An 18,177-nucleotide genomic window follows, 5' to 3' on the forward strand; every position below is an offset into this window, starting at 1 on the left:
GGGTGGGATCCGCAGAAGAGGCGGGGCTCTGTCCTGTGGCTCACTACTGCCCAGTGGGGAGCGCCATACCCACACCATGCCCCGCCGGGACTTACACCAATCTCAGTGGTCAGGCTGAGTGCTTCCGCTGCCCCGCCGGCTACTACTGCCCCGAAAAAACCAGCAACTACACCCGGTTCCCCTGCCTGCCTGGATTTTACTGCCCTGACGGTGTGGAATGGTCACCACCCCTCTTTGTCATGTCAATCTTAAAATACATCTTCATGGTCTTAACATCTCTATGTCAAAATGCTTCAGAAATACTGATATTTATGTGGTGGTTTGACATTTTACAACCCAGGTTAACTTAACCCTGCTTCCCTCCCCCAAATGGATCTGGGCAGTACCGGTGGCCCATTGTGAAACCTGTGGTCCTGGGCTGTTGTGTCTCCAGGCACCAAGCACTCCACGCAGTACCCCTGCCCCCGTGGTTACTACAACCCTGAGCCCATGACCCAGAGTTTGGACAGCTGCCTGCCTTGCCCCCCAGGGCACTACTGTGAGAAGGAGAGGCTCACGTCTGTGTCGGGAAAATGCAAGGCAGGTCAGTGGGAATACTGGGGGTTGATGATGTGCTCTGCACTGTTGGGAGAGGGTTCTGATGCATACTGATGGAGGTTCCACCCCACACAGGCTGGTTTTGTGTATCTGCGGCCTGGAGCTCCCAACCCTTTGATCTGGACAACTACACTAACGCCAACTGTTTGTGTCCAGCTACCTCCACTGGGGGAAAATGCCAGGAAGGGTATTTTTGCCCTACAGGCAGCTCTGAACCCCAGCCCTGCCTTCCTGGGGCCTTCTGCAATTCATCAGGTATGTTGCACTTGCTGACTGGATGCAAGTGTTTGGACAGCGACAGGGTGTTTACATTGACTCAGGTATGCAGCTAATTGAACACTGATAGACTGTTCACACAGACACGGGGTGCAGGCATTTGAACATTGAAAGGTTGTATTCACAGACACCTAGGGGTGCAGGTATTTGAATAATGATAAGGTATGTTTACAGAGACTCAAGTGTGCAGGTAACTAAACACTGACAGATTGTGTTCACACAGACTCAGGGGTGCATATATTTGAATAGTGATAGGGTATGTTTACACAGACTCGGGTGTGTAGATTTTTGAACAGTAACAGATTGTGTTCACACATAACCTGGGACGCAGGTATTTGGACAGGGTGGTTTTAAACCGACTCAGGTGTGCAAGTATTTAGACAGTAACAGGGTGTGTTTACACAGGTTCAAGGGTGCAGGTATTAGAACCCTTACATATTGTGTTTACACAGGTTCAGGTGTGCAGGTATTAGAACCCTTTCATATTGTGTTTACACAGGTTCAGGCATGCAGGTATTAGAACCTTTACAGATTGTGTTTACACAGGTTTAGGTGTGCAGGCATTTGTACAGTGACAGATTGAGTTTACAAAGGTGAAAATTTCTTAGTACTGTAACAGATTGTATTGGCACAGGTGTTCAGGTATTTGCTCAGTGACAGAAGTTGTTCTTATAGGTTTGGCTCAACCTGCTGGGCCATGCGCCCCAGGGTATTACTGCACTGGAAGTGCTACTCATCCAAAACCCACAGATGGGATCACTGGAGACATATGCCCCCCAGGGGCATATTGTGGTAACTGCATGCATGGTTGACTTACAGTATGGTATAGGGTATATCCCAGAAAGCACACATATGTTGAAATAACATCTGATTGATTCCATATCAGACAAAAATGTTGAAACAACTTTGATCTTCAGTGTTTCACTTTATATCAATATTGAATCAAGGTTTTGCCACCATCGATTTTTTTCAATACTGAAAATCTGACCAAAAATCAATTCAGTTTCAACGTTGATAATTTAACACTGACCATAATTCAATGCATTTAACTATAATTCAACATTGAAACAATAACATGGTGCTATCTGGCTATATGTTAACCTTCTTAATTTGGTGCTAGAATATTATAACCCAGAACAACTCATCTTAGCTCAACATGTAGAGCATTGTGCTCACAATGCAAAAGTTGTGGGTCTGAAGCCCAAGAAGCACATAAACTGTAAACCTTCCCTTTATTTTAAGTCACTTTGGATAAAAGACTCAGATACCTGTAAAAGTAGATGTTGCATGGGGTTTGTGTTCTGTCTCTGTGTATCAGGTGAAGGTTCTACAGAACCCAAACTATGTCCGGCTGGGACATTTTCCCCAATGATGGGTCTTCCAAGCAAAACCCACTGCTGGCCCTGCACGCCTGGGTTCTACTGTGGGACTGCAGGCCTCCTGGCACCCACAGCAGCCTGCTATCCAGGTGAGTGACTGTGGTTAACATTAGGGTTTTAATGTGGGACTGCAGGCCTCCTGGTACCCACAGCAGCCTGCTATCCAGGTGAGTGGCTGTGATTAACATTAGGGTTTTAATGTGGGACTGCAGGCCTCCTGGTACCCACAGCAGCCTGCTATCCAGGTGAGTGGCTGTGGTTAACATTAGGGTTTTAATGTGGGACCATGGGCCTGCTGGCACCCAACGTAGCCTGTTATGCAGTTTGAGTGCATGCTGTGGTTAACATTAGCATTAGCGCAAGTAGCAATTCTTGCCGTTAATGTAGGGATGATGATGATGATGATGATGATGATGATGATGATGATGATAATGATGGGATCGCACATGAGTTATCAGCACATAACAGAGTAACGACTCTCACATTGTCTGTTCACTAGGGTACTGGTGTCCAGCCGGTCAGACCAGTGGGATAGCAGTGGCGTGCCCAGTGGGACACCACTGCCCTCCAGGTAGCCCCGCCCCTGTGCCCTGCCCAGTGAGCTCGTACCAGGACAGGGAGAAGCAGGCCACCTGCAAGCCCTGTGAGCCAGGTGTGACAACATGCCTAGTTAGCAGCACAGCTACTTAACATTCTTAGTTAATAGATTAGCTGGTTTATCTATTAACTTGTGTTCCACTACTAACAGTGTCACCCAGTCATGTTTTGCAGGTATTTTTCTATTTCTGTGTCTCCTGGACAAGCAGCTTCTGAAGGAGAAATCTTTTTGCATAATTTAGTGTTACTGCGACACAGGAATGATGACCTTTGTATATATATCCCCCCACCCCCCCCAAGGATACTACTGTGACACTGGACTGGGCCCAGCCAACACATCCAGCCTCCGGCCCTGTCCAAGGGGACACTACTGCCCCCAGGGGACTGGCTTGCCACAGCAGTATAAGTGCCCCCCAGGCACTTTCAACCCCAGAGAGGGTGCAGACGGCATTTCTAGCTGCCTTTTATGCTCAGCAGGGAAGTTCTGCCCTGGCAAAGGCCTTGCTGAGCCTGCAGGTAAACCGAGGAGCGTCCAGCCACCATGATAGTGTCTTACATGTTATTGACGCATTTTGTGTGTATTTCATGCACATTTGACAACAGTTGGCACATATCTATCATTAAGTGTACTTCATTAAGTGTGAATCGTGGTGTCATGTTGTTGCTAGGAGACTGCCACGCTGGATTCTGGTGCCGGAAGGCATCTATCACCCCAACTCCCATGGGTGGAGAGGCAGGAGAACCCTGCCCTGTGGCACACTACTGCCCCCGGGGTAGGTAACTTTTTGTACAAATTTTTTACAAAACACATAGACATCGCCAGTCAGGTGCTTGTGGTCTGGATGAGAAACTGATTGTGTCCCCTAGTGCCCCCTAGTGGGAGGGCACCCTCATCATGTTTCTGTTTGTGTGATGACACAGAATTCCTGCTAGTTCTTATTACACTTTCAGTACAAAGATTAATGTCAGTATTAATATACGCAGCCTTTTTGAGTTTTACTGAGCCGCATCTTGCATTTTCCAGGCACCGCATCCCCCCGGCCCTGCCCCCTCGGCTCCTGGTCAAACAGCACTGGGCACAAAAGCCAGGCGGAGTGTCAGGCCTGCCCTGGGGGCTTCTACTGCGGCTCTGCTGGGCTGCTCACTCCTTCGGGACCCTGCACTGAAGGGTGTGTCTGAGCGGAGGGCTAAGTGCTGCTAGAACTGAACTGCAGGGCTGACCCACCTGCTCCTGCTGTCTGCTTGTTTTTTAAAAGCCACTGGACAGCTGTCGGGTGCACGACAGGCCAGTAGAGGGCATAGTAGAGCTATGACCAGAAGATTTAAGCTTATGTTGTAGGGAATTACCCTTATATGGAGCCCTTAACCAAATGTATTGTGGATCTTGTCTTCACCAGTTTTTATTGCCTGGAGGGGGCTGTAACCCCAAACCCAACAGATGGCGCCACCGGAGGACCTTGTCCAAGGGAACACTACTGCCCTGTAGGAACTTCTCTGCCTGTGCCATGTGAGCCGGGGACCTTCATGGCTGCGACACACGCCACACAGTGCCGGCCTTGTCCCCCTGGCATGTATTGTCTGAATGGGACGGTGCTTCTGTGCCCAGCAGGTCAGTGGCAAAGCTACAGCTTAACGCAAGAAACTTCACAACTACAACAACTACATATAAAGCTAACAATTGAAGTTGCAGTTTCTTTCCACCTTGTCTTGTTCCCTGTACCACTCTGTATCCCCTACAGCTGGGCCACAAGAATAGCACTGTATTCCTTAGAGCATGTGATGAACTGGAAACTGAGCTTACAGTGCCATCTCCTGGACAAAAAAAGAATTAGAGACTCAGAAATAATCACAGTGTCCATCCATTATTTGTTCCTTTTTTATCTATCTATCTATCTATCTATCTATCTATCTATCTATCTATCTATCTATCTATCTATCTATCTATCTATCTATCTATCTGTCTGTCTGTCTGTCTGTCTGTCTGTCTGTCTTAAGTAAGGCTGGGTAACAACATACCACCTCATTTAGCCTCATTAATGTTTAAGCTTTACCCAGTGTAGGTTACTCTATATAGATTGATATAGATATAGATGTAAATATAGATATAGACAGACATACAGACAGACAGACAGACAGACAGACATACAGACAGACAGACAGACAGATAGATAGATAGATAGATAGATAGATAGATAGATAGATAGATAGATAGATAGATAGATAGATAGATAGATAGATAGATAGATAGTTTCCTTACCTTGAATGTGACACTAAACATCCTTCTGCTTGATGGCGTCTTTCACCTGAAGGCTTCTACTGTCCAGAGGCTGTTGGTTATGACTGGAAAGCGTGCCCGGAGGGGACCTACAGTCCTGACCAGGGCCTAATCACAGTCTCTCAGTGCCGGCAGTGTGATGGAGGCCACTACTGCCCCCACAGGAATGCTACTGCACCTGCAGGGCTGTGCTGTGCCGGGCACTACTGTGTGAGAGGGAACACCTCTCCCCAGCCCCACCCACACAAGCCAGGTAACTCACCCGCACAGACAAACATGCACCTGAAGAGCCACAGACAGTGATCAGTATTCTGTGAGTTTTATATTCTTGGTTGGAAGCAACATGTTTCTTCTGAGAAGATCAAATCCAGACCATGCAGTAAGAGGTCATGCATCACCCAGTGTGGATGTTTACCTGCAGGAGTGGGAGGTCCATGTCCAGCCGGGTACTACTGCCATCAGGGTACCACTGACCCCCTGCCCTGCCCAGGAGGAACCTTCAGTAATTTGACCAAGAGAACCTCACGGGTAGATAACAGTCACTACATCTGTAATGTTTCTCGGCACTTCCATAGCTTTTCCATTAGCACGGTCGGTCAGTGCCTCCATAGGCATTCCGCTAACGCTGTCTGTCAGAACCCCCACAGGAAATCCATTAACACTGTCTTTCAAAGTCTCCATTGGCCCTCCATTAGCACTGCCTGTGAGAACCCCAGTAGGTCATCTATTATTGCTGTCTGTCAAAAGCCTCCACAGGTACTCCATTAATAGTCTATCAGAACCTCCACAGTTCATGCATCAATGCTGCTTGTCAGAGCCCACATAGATGATACATTAATACAGTCTGTCAAAGCCTGTCTGGTTCCTCTACTAACACGAGGAAGTAAAACAGGGCAGAGACAGAAAGTTCAGGCCCATAAAGTACAAATCCAGACCAAGGTTTTGTTTCAACCAACTGGTGAGCGCTCTGTGAGTGCGACTGTTTATGCTCAACTGGTTGGTTGAAACAAAATCTTGGTCTGGAGTTGTTCTTTCTGAACCTGAACTTTCCTTCTTTGAAACAAGGTGGCGTAGTGTTTAAGGAACTGTGGTCAGACCATTGCATATTTAAATCCCATCTCGGTTGTCCTTCAGCGTGGTCCTGAAGCAGGTATCCAACCACGCTCAGTAATGCTGGATGTTAGCACCTGAGAGGCAGCTGCCTTGTCACCCTGTCCTGCTCTCCCGCAGGAGGACTGCGTGCTCTGCCCTCTGGGTCACTACTGCCTCACGGTTGGGCTCACCATGCCCAGTGGGGAATGCTGGGAAGGTTTTTACTGCCAGCAGGGGGCGATGATTCCTAACAGTCCAATCAGAGACAGCAGAGGTGGGGCCTGTCCTGCAGGTAACATTTTATTCCTCTTATTATAAAATAGATTTAAAACTTATAATATTAAATGATTTAATCATTACATTGTGGTTATGAGACAAGGGGTGTTTTTCTATGCCAAGAACGCAAAGATCGTACTTGCTAAGTTGCCTTCCAAGAACAAACTTGGGGTGCAATGCATCATGGGATTGGTCTCATTTAGTGAGGATGCAATCCTTGATATTTGGCATGGGGCAAGAATGACATCCCAGGATTTTTATTGTCCCCTGCACTTCTGTCCTTAAGTATTGGAATTGGTCTTCGGCGATGGAAGATGACGTAAAGTGGGTACATGAGAACACAAATATGGTCAAGTACGCATATTGAGAAATACCTGTGGCCTTAAATATACCTTAAATTAAAGGCTGTGTGAATAGGGTCATTCAGGCACTGAGCTAGACAGCCTCAGATGAAATAATTCTCTGTGTGCTTCACTCAGGTCACTTCTGTCCCCGGGGGTCAGCGTATCCACAGCCCTGCCCTGAGGGCTCAATCAGCACGGAGGAAGGCCAGGCCCACTGCAGCCCCTGTACTAAAGGGTACCTTAACCTGTTACTGGTTCGGGGGTATTCACACATACACATACAGATCTTATCAGCTTTTGACATTTTCACAATCCCCATCCACCCAGTTACTACTGTCCCAGGAACAGCTCTTCCTACGAGAGTCATGAATGCCCTGCTGGATACTACTGTCCCACAGGAACCAGCTCCAAGTACCAGTATCCCTGTCCAGCTGGAACATTTAACCCTCATATGAGGGCGGGGGGCCTCCATGATTGCTTAGTCTGTACTCCAGGTAATGACAGACAGCTTGTTCTTATTTTAAACAGTTCATGCTTGAATGCAGCAGCTTGAAATTAAGCTGTTTGGCCACCAGAGGGTGCTGTTGGCAGTTAACGTGAATCCCTTTCCGGTGTGGCTGAGTGTCACTGCTCTGTACTGAGTGTAAACGAGAGCTACCATGGCCATGCTCCTTGTAGGTTTGTTCTGCGGCTCTCCGGGGCTGTCTGCTCCCTCTGGCCCGTGTGCTGCAGGATATCTCTGCCAGGCTGGGAGCTCCGCTCCTAGTCCTGAGGGTCTGTGCCCCCCAGGACATTACTGTCCCGAGGGCTCTGCTTCGGCCAGGCCCTGCCCCCCAGGCAGCTACAGCAACACAAGCGGCAACTCAGCAGCCTCAAACTGCCTGCCCTGCCCCTCAGGTGAGCATGCCTCACCCTTCCAGGTCCAGACCAATCCAGTTATTTTTTAGGGCCCCTGCCAATCCAGGGTCCTAGGAATCGTCCTAACTTCCCCTCCTTTATGACACCCCTGCATAAGACTGACCATTTTAAAATAAAATATTTTATTTCATGACAGCTAATGTCAGTAAGAGTATTAAGGATACTAAGATATGTCTTGACAACAAAAGCACAGAACTCTGGCTTCTAACCCTCCCTCAAACTAAAATTTGGGTAATAATATATCAGTACCGCATTAGTAGTTAGTCAGTAATGGGTTAGTCATGTGAGCTTTTTTGAATGTTAGTAAATGGCTCCTTTTCTAGGGTTCTCCTGTGTGGGCCTGGGGCAGACCCTCCCTTCCCACGCCTGCCAGGCCGGGCATTACTGCCCCTCAGGCCAAACTGCCTCCCAGCCCTGTTCCCCAGGGTATATGTGCCCCCTGGGCAGTTCTACTGAGACTCCCTGTGCTCCTGGCACCTACCAGGATCGGCCAGCACAGGTAAAGGGGTCATTGATCCTGTACTCCCCCTGTATCCCATCATGCCTTGCTGCGCCATGGTACAGTTATATTTCTAACCATTGATCCTTATTAGTGTTTTTAAACCATCCTAGTTTCCTAATCACAGTGCCACCTGCTGGCAGACATGGTTCCTTTCTTCCCTTCCTCAGGCTGAGTGCCTCCGCTGCCCTGCAGGGCATTTCTGTGTGGGACAAGTGGACAGTGTCCTAGGAGAGAGGATGGGGGCACGGCCCCCAGCCCCTTGTCCCAAAGGACACTACTGCCCTGCAGGTGCGTCTGCTGCTGTGACAGGCTACACGACCTCTGAAGGGGACAGGCTGTTTCACCTTTTTGTCATGCCCATGTAGGCTCAAGCTCTGCTGTGGAGTTCCCGTGTCCCCCAGGCACTCTCGGCACCCGGGCCGGCCTGGCCAGCAGCGAGGCCTGCGAACCCTGCCCCCCAGGCAAATACTGCAGCGCTGCAGGACTTTCCGCCCCCATGGGGGAATGCTCGCCTGGGTGAGGTCCCCCACCCCAGGACTCTCATCTGTGAACCAGTATGCTCTGTCACTGAGAGAAAAGAAGGTACATTGAAAAAAAGTAATCTCTCTTTACAGGTATCTGTGTATCCAAGGTGCTGTTTCATCTCAGCCAGCAGGGGGCGCAACTGGTAGAATCTGCTCCCCTGGGTTCTTCTGCCCTCAAGGAACAAGTCACATGCTACCTTGCCCGCCTGGAACATTCAACCCTTCTGAAGGTACAGAAAATGAGTGTGGCCTTCCTCTAAAATGGGTGTGGCCTTACTCTATGATGGGTGTGGCCTTATTCTAAAATGGCTGTGGCCTTACTCTAAAATGGGTGTGGCCTTACTCTATAATGGGTGTGGCCTTACTCTATGATGGGTGTGGCCTTATTCTAAAATGGCTGTGGCCTTACTCTAAAATGGGTGTGGCCTTACTCTATAATGGGTGTGGCCTTACTCGAAAATGGCTGTAGCCTTACTCTAAAATGGGCTTGGCCACAATGTTGTTACCAATTCATACTAATATAAAAGCTGTATGATATAACACAGTTTCAGTACGCATGTTGTGATGTCTCTGCTGCCAGGGGCTCCATCTGCAGATTCCTGCATACCCTGTCCGCCAGGCCGTTACTGTGCTGGTTTTGGGCTGGACTCACCCTCCGGAGGCTGCAGACCGGGGCACTACTGCATTCTGGGGGCCCAGTCCCCTGTGCCTGAGCTCAACAACACAGGTACTGTGCCAGTATGGCCACCTCTGGCTGCTGCTTGATTGCCATACTGGGGGACTCTCTTTTGCACAGGATGTGTGATCATCTGTTTCTTTTCAGGGAGAAACTCGCCAAAGTTCAACTTTTCGAACAATATCACCCCTTTCTGGCGCCAAGCAGGAGGAGATGTCTGCCCCAGGGGCCACTACTGTCCCAGGGAAAGCCCTGACCCAAAAGCCTGTCCTCCAGGTTCTGAAAGTGTAGTACTGCTCAGGTCCTGTTTCACGTGTCCTTAACACTGCCTTGAACATTTGCTTTCTTTCAGGCACCTTTCTTGATAAATATGGTGCTAAGTCTGTGGCAGAATGTGAGCCCTGCAGCCCAGGATTCTACTGCCCTCACTGGGGTCAGAGTTCAGCCTCCCATACCTGCCCTGAGGGCTGGTACTGCCCCGGGGGATCTGGGTTAGAGGGGCAGTCAGGTACGTCACCCCACACCAGGGGGGTTTTATGTGTGTGCAGATCTGAGGCCTCATGCCCTGTTCATCAGTGAGCTGTTTCCCCATGTCTGGCTTAGGTCACCAGTGCCCCCAGGGACACGCCTGTCCATCCGGCAGTGCGGCACCCACCTTCTGCCCCTCGGGCTTCTATCAGCCGCTGGCTGCCCAGCCAGCCTGCAGACCCTGCCCTCCAGGTACCTCAGTCTAGGGCAGCAGCTTTTTCCAAATTAAGCTTCCAAAGTGAAGCTTCATGAACCATTTGCTGTATTTTTTTATCCCACTAGATGGTGCTGTTTGCTTGCTTTGGGGCATGGCTTTGAGCCCTTTTTTTGAACTGAGAGTACATACAGCAAATGGTTCACGAAGCTTCATGTGGTCATCACTACTTTTTCCTGACAGCATTTCACTGGCAGAGTCTGTAAAGAAACACTGGATATTTATGTATGAAAAGCAAAGCACTTATAATACTACTTTTATCAGCAACTGCTGAATATTTATGCATGTAAATACCAGCATTTCCATACTGTACAGCTTCCAGAATCCCAGTGTGTTTACCCTCATTTCCCTTCAGGGTATTTTTGTGTGGAGGGCTCATCCACCCCCAAGCCTTGCCCAATGGGCACCCTAGGGGCAATCGCTGGCCTAGGCACTCTCCACGCATGCTCCCCTTGCCCACCTGGGTCCTTCTGCAGGGGCCACGCCCTCATCCTGCCCACCGGTCCCTGCACCGCAGGTCAGTGCTCACCTGTGCCTCATCAGGACTGTACGTTTTTAAGACTCTAGATCTCAGTCACTGACCCATGACTCCCCTGTAAGCACGGCATGTTGTGAATGCATCTCTCTCTGTTCTTTAAAGGACATTATTGCTCTTTCGGGGCAACGGAACCAAAGCCGATATCTCAGGATTTTGGGGACCTTTGCCCTCCGGGACACTTCTGCCCTGAGGGCAGCAGTGCTCCTCTACCCTGCCCTGCTGGTACCTATCTTGCAGAGAAGGGCGCTCCCTCATGGTCCTACTGCTCACCCTGTCCCCCTGGACAATACTGCCAGCAGCCTGGCTCCCAGCTGCCCTCAGGTAAGGGGACGCCTGGGTTACATCCTTACCTGTTCACTCCACTTGTGGAGGGTATTTGCATGCTCTTCATGGTCTTTGCTTCTTTGCTAGGACCGTGCTCTCATGGTTACTACTGTCCAGGCTCCTCATCCACCTCCACACCACAAGCCAGCCCCAGGCAGGCCCATTGTCTTTATAACTTAGCCACTAAGCACGAGCAGTGCACCTGGGGATACAACTGCACATTCACTTTTGGGATTACAGGTACACTGCCCTCTCCCATCCCCCAATGTCACCCAGTGTGTAGACGTGGGTACTGTCATTAGCTTAGCCTAAGTTTGGAGAACCCAGGTAAATAACATAAGGATTCTGCATGGAAGCTGACAGACTGCTAGCACTGCTAACTGAGTATAACGCCTGTTAAAGAAGAGCATTTTCTCACACTTCTCCTGCTGGTACAGAAGGGGGCACTGTTACTCCTCAGAACACCACGGATGCCACGTGTACCGGTTTCGAAGGAGACATCTGCCCCAAAGGTACATTGCAACACACAGACAGATCCTATTTTATGACCGTATCATAAAACTTTAATCAGATTTAGTTTTCTATCTTTGTTTAAAAAAAGACAAACGGAAATCTAATTTGCTTATTACCACGAGACCTTTACATTTTAAAATGTAAAATGTCAGACTAATCCTTCAAGAGGAATAAGAAGCTGACCTCGATTTCTGTCAGAGCTGGCTGCCTTTCATTTCATTTTGTTACATGTCTTGTACTTAGGATTTTATTGCCGCAGAGGCTCCGCCTTCCCCCACCCCTGTGACCAGGGCCTGTACTGCGATTGGACAGGACTCTCCAGCCCTGCAGGATCTTGTGCTGCTGGCTATTTCTGTCCTCAGGGCAGCATAGGACCTCAAGCCTCTCTCTGTCCCAAGGGCCACTACTGTCCCTCAGGCAGCTCTCACCCCCTGCCCTGCCCCCATGGCACTCTGAGGGGTAATGATTGCCTGGACGCTCCTGCTGCTTGCTGTGTTATTGTGTTTATAGTGAGCCTTGACCCGCCTGGCTCGCTTCATGCTTATGCTTGCTGACCTTTCTGCATTCTTCTGAAAGACTCCATGGGCGGATCAGCTGAGCAGGACTGTTTGCCCTGTCCCCATGGTCATTACTGTGCCCAGAGTGGGCTGGCACAGCCCAGCGGTCTGTGTGCCCCGGGTTATTACTGTCCGGAGGGGCAGCGTACTGCGAGACCCCCAGAACATGTTTGCGGAGCGGGCCGCTTTTGTGTCAAGGTCAGAATCACCCTCCTGCCTCCCCTCAGCATTTCTGCACGTCGTTTCTATCCTCAAGTGAGCATAATGTCTGTTTTATAGGGCAGCCCTGGTGAGAAGCTCTGTGGACCAGGCAGCTACCAGGCCAGTAAGGGCCAGAGCGCATGTGACATGTGCCCTGCCGGTTACTTCTGCCCGGAGCAAGGTGGACGCCCCCTGCTGACACCCTCCAACCCACTCAGGTGCTATTTCCCAGTGAGTCACATCACTTACATCTTTTGCCTCTTTTTCCAGCTATGACTCACCCCATCCCCTGTCACAAAGGATTCTACTGCCCCCCTGGAACGGCCAATCAGCATCTGTGTCCTCCGGGTAGCTATGGCAACCACTCTGGGCTGACTGACTCTTCTGATTGCACCCCATGCGTGCCTGGGATGTACTGTAAAGGTTCTGGTACGAGATGGTTATTCTGAATTAAAATGAAAGTACTCATGGGCACAAACTGCCCATCTATGTTGTTAAAGTGATATACTAATGAACTTGTGTCTGTAGGGAGCACGGCCCCCACTGGAGCATGCACTGCAGGATTCTTGTGTTTTGGGGGAGCCTCTCTACCAGCCCCCACTGATGGTCTTGCCGGTGCCCAGTGCCCCTCTGGCTTCTACTGCCCCGCGGGCAGCTCAGTGCCCAGTCCCTGCCCCAAAGGCACCTTTAGGTACAAAGTTGGCTGTATGCTGAAGTATCAGAAAATGGGGACTGTCTTGCAAAGTCTGTTAGCTGTATGTCTTATAGCAGGAAAATACATAGTGACAGGGACATTACAGTGGCTGAGTTATGTCTCATTGCAGTGTCAGTGCTGCTTAATAATGGGGATTGTCTCATTGCCGAGTCAGTGTTGCTGAGTTATTGGGGGTTGTTACACTATAGTGCCAGTGCTGCACAGTATTGAGTACTGTCTTACTGCAGTGTGAGTGCTGTGTAGTAATGGGGGACTGTCACACTGCACTGTCAGTGCTGCATTATATTTGGGATTGTCTCATTGCAGTGTCAGTGCTGCTGAGTAATTGGCATTGTCTCATTATTGTGTCAGTGCTGCATAGTGATGGGGGCTGTGTCATTGCAGTATTAGTGCTGCATAGTAATGGGGGCTGTTTCATTGCAGTGTTAGTTTTGCATAGTGATGGGGACTGTTTCATTGCAGTGAGCAACCTGGGCTAACTCGTGCCTCACAGTGCCGAAACTGCAGTCCTGGATTCTACTGCGCAGAAGTGGGTCTGACAACAGTGAGTGGACCTTGTCTTCCAGGTGAGAACTGAGAACTCCTGAGGGCTTCTGCAACAGCTCCCCCTTGAGATGAGCTTATTAACGTTAATTATGATTTTTATTATTGTTGCATTTAATTATTAAGGTACTGCACCAATTCCACGCTGACTGTGTTCCAGTTACAGTGGTTCACCCTTTGAAAATGATTTTTAGGGTTCTTTTGCCTGGAAGGGTCAAAGAGTGCCACCCCAGTGGCAGGAGTTTGCAGTGCAGGCTACTACTGCAAAGCCGGCAGTGCCATCCCCAAGCCCTGCCCTGCTGGCACCCATCGGGCAAAGGAGGGAGGACAGGACAGCGGTGACTGTGAACCATGCCCTGACGGTATCCTTGCTGAAATTCCACACTGCTTCCATGGAGTGTAGTCTCACTGGTACAGTGCAGGTTTAGGGATCTTACGTGGCCATGCTCAGTACAATATCACAGCTCATGCCTGGGAATCACTGTCCTATATTATCAAGTTATAACTTGCTCCATGGGACTAGGAGAGAATGGTTAACCTATAAGAAACAAACAGCACCCTATTCACTCATCTCGAATTTTCAGTGCTTTACAGTCTCTTTAAATAGTCTTTATCAGGATACAATTGGTCTGAACCAGTCCAGTCAGGCTAACAAGAGCACATGCACCCACGTGGCCACAGTAGGTTTCTCAACATCTCCTCTGCTGTAGAACCCATGTCAGCAGAACCCCTTCGCAATTCCTGCAAATGGGTCACACTCATGGGGTTTTCGTGTTGACCGCAGGCTGGTTCCAGGCCCAGGAGGGCCAGACGAAATGCCAGCCCTGTCCTCCCAGGCACCACTGCCCTGGTTCCACTACAGCACCGCTGCTCTGCCCGGCCGGGCACTTCTGTCAGAGGGGTATTAGTCCCTGTCCCAGGGGCTACTACAGTCCAGCTCGGGGTCTTACCTCTGCAGGTTAGCCAACACCCCCTTAACTGCCTTGTGAAATGTATATTATATATACAGCATAAAAATCTCCACTCGGCACTTTAATCTCCACTCTGCCCCCGACCTCCCCACCCACAGAGGAGTGCCTGCCGTGTCCAGAGGGATTCTTTTGTGGCTCGGCAGGGCTGGTCCGTCCCACTGGGCCCTGCTCACCGGGTTTCCTCTGTGTCATGGCATCACAGGTATCCAACCCCACAGACAACCTCACTGGCTCAGCCTGCCCGCGTGGGGCTTATTGTCAGCTAGGGGTTGTGGCAGGTAGGTACCACCCGCTCCAACAACTGGACAATGCAAGACACTGCAATCCACTATATGGCTTCACTGGTGGCTGGAGGTAAGAAATTGCATTCTGATGCCTTTAGCATTAGCATCTGTTACAGGTAGCTGCTCTCCAGGGTACTACTGTGATTGGGGATCGAGTAGCCCCGAGCAGAACCTGTGTCCCGCTGGGTTCTATTGCCCCAGCGGTACCGACTGGCCTGTACCCTGTCCCACAGGGATGTTCAGCTCTCAGCTGGGCAACCGCCACCAGGGGGACTGTGATCCATGCCCTGCAGGGAGCATTTGCCATGGTGGGTAAGACAGCCTTTTCTCCCTGATCAATCACAATAAAGAACATAAAATGAATAAGTTACACAAATCTTTGGGTAATACAGGTATTGGAGAGGTTCAGCCTTCGGCCTGCCCTCTGGGGCACTATTGCCCTCCGGGAACAGCAGGGGGTGCTGCGTTGCCTTGCCCGCCTGGCACGGTGAGGGCAGATCCAGGAGCCAGCAGCCAGGAGGAATGTAAGCCCTGCCCAGCAGGTGAGCTTCCCTTCCCAGACCTTGCTGGGTCCTTTTGGCTCCTCGCAGATCTGCTGTACTATGTGGAGATACAAGGTGGCTCAGGTCATGTGACAGGGCCTTAGGCTTTCGTGAGCCCTTATTGGCTAGCGCTGCAGGCAGCACTGACTATAAAAAGAGAGAGTGAGACAATGCTCTGGGAGGGGTTAGAAATCCCCGTGAGCTCCTGTGTGTGAGTGTCTGTGTTTATATGTACACAGGGATGTTCTGTGCCCTGCCTGGACAGGCCACGCCCACAGGACCCTGCCAGTCCGGCTACTACTGCTCTGGCGGGGCCCGCAGCGCCAACAGCACGGGAAACTCGGTCAGTGCAGGGCCCTGCATCACAGCCTTCGAAAACGGGAAGGGAACAGAGAGATGATAAAAGCAGGAGGAAAGCCACCAAATCCAGTGTGATCCTGCCAGGTTTATATACTGACTGCAGCTTTCGTTTCAGTGCGAACCACAGGCTGCACTACAGATGGTTAACGGAGAGAAAAGGTCCCATTCTGGTGGTTTCAGGAAACCAGATATCAAATGTTATGAAAGTAACTGACTGCCTTATGTCTGTGTTATTGTTTTGATGGGTTACAGGTTTAAAGTCAGCATTGGAGTAACATTAGAGTAACTGATGGATTTGTGGTATCGAACACAGAGTACAAGTGTCTGAGAGTGGACAGAGCCCTTATACGCCACAAGCACGCACTCCAGTGTGATGTCCGGATCCCAGTGCTCAGGCCTGACGTATCACCTGTCGACGTATCAGGCCTGAGTCACAGCAGCCTCACTGTGCTGCCCGCTTTCCATCTTCCAGGTGACACCTGCTGGCACCGATCTGTGTCCACCAGGCCACTACTGCCCGACCGGCTCCCCCCACCCTGTCCCGTGCCCCCCCGGCTCCTACTCCAGCTCGCCCGGACTGAGCCGGGAGGAGCAGTGCCAGCTCTGCCCCACTGGATACTTCTGTGACCGTCCCGCGCTGGTCGACGTCTCAGAGGCCATTCTCTGTGATGCCGGGTAGCACATGACCTTCCTTTATTGCATCATACTGTATGTCATGCACTCACTCAGCTCCTTATGGTCACATGACTTATTTAATCCCTTAGAGAAGTCCTGCTAGAGAAGATCTGAGAAGATCTACTGATACCAGATCTTTCAAAAAAATTTCACTCTGATTTGATTTTGGTAAATGACAAATTAATTTAACATCAATTTAACAATGATATAATCTAGAAGATTGCCAGGCAATATAATGCGTTTTTTTTGGAAGCATTTCCGACTTCAGGCTGGGGCCCATAAAGTCAACTAGACTTTTTATAAAAGCCATTTCGTACAGAGGATCCATATTATAGAGGCTGCTAAATAAATGGGGGCTAATTCAGGTCAAGAAAAATCTCTGTGTTGGATTTTGCACCCCCCCCCCGCCACACATACACACACACACACACACACACACACACACTTGCTGGTTTCTCAGGCAGCAGTTTCGCCCAGCCTCTCTCTGAAAGCCCTGGACTTAGAGGCCTCTCCGAACCCCATTGTTACTCTGCTGGTTGCTATGCAGGCATTTCTCTAGCAGCAGACACACACACACACACACACACACACACACACACACACACACACACACACACACACACACACACACACACACACAGTGATCCTTCACCACACCTGCAGGGCTCTCTGCCTGTTTCCATCTTTCCCACTAGTCCTCCTTTCCTCATCGTGACCATAGATGCCTGTGCAGACGATCCCAGATTCATCTCGCTGTAGCTTTTGCTTGACCTTGCAGGTACGTGTGTTTGGAGGGCAGCGTAGGCCCCCGCCCCACCGATGGCCGCCAGGGTTACCTCTGCCCCAGTGGCTACAGCTGTCCGTTCGGCACTCCTCTGGAGGTGCCCTGTGAGCCCGGCTCCTTCAGCCCTGCCCCCGGCCTCGCCCGCTGCCTGACCTGCCCAGCGGGCACTGTGTGTGGCTCCCCTGGCACACAGCTGCCCACTCCATGCCCCGCAGGTGACCCCCATCCCTGGATTTGCTTCTTCCTCCTCCTTTTGCTTTCAAATTACACATGGATGCAGCAGGTGGCGCTGTGGTTGAGGAGCGAGACCTACATTGTGTCAAGAAAATATCTTTTACCTGCGAGACTCGGTAGGTAACTAAAGTGTGGTCTGCAGGACACTATTGCCCCAGCGGGACAGCCTCAGCCCTGCCATGCCCATCTGGAACCACCAGCCGGTCGACCGGAGCCCAAGGCAGCTCCACCTGTGTTCCCTGCCCCACTGGCCTGTATTGCCGGTCGCCTGGAAGCTCCGAGCCACAAGGTACAACCAGAGGGCCTCACGTTCAATGAGAAAATGTCCACCCTTCCGTTCATTCATCCATGTTCTATATCTCCTTTACCAGAACAGGGTCAGCCGGATCCTGAAGCCTTTCCCAAAAACTAGAGGGTGCAAACCTTTGAACTATAAAATGGAAAGATCTTCAGATGCTGAAACGTGTCTTGTGTGTCCTGTTTTGTGACATTAGCGCTCCAGAGCAGTAGGACCCTCAGGAGTGACAGAGGAATGACTGAGTGCTGGAAGCTCCCCTGTTACCAGCCACAGATACCCATCAACACACCTAATTTGCTCTTCTTTGTTTGTGAGCAGGCCAGTGCCAGCAAGGCTACTTCTGCCATGGTGGAGCAAGTAGCCCTGCCCCCGAGAGCTCAGCCAGCTTCCCCGGAAACGGGCCCTGCCCCCTGGGACACTATTGCCCAGCTGGGACCCTG

Source organism: Brienomyrus brachyistius, chromosome 17 (genome assembly GCF_023856365.1).
Source record: "Brienomyrus brachyistius isolate T26 chromosome 17, BBRACH_0.4, whole genome shotgun sequence".
Lineage (NCBI taxonomy): Eukaryota > Metazoa > Chordata > Actinopteri > Osteoglossiformes > Mormyridae > Brienomyrus > Brienomyrus brachyistius.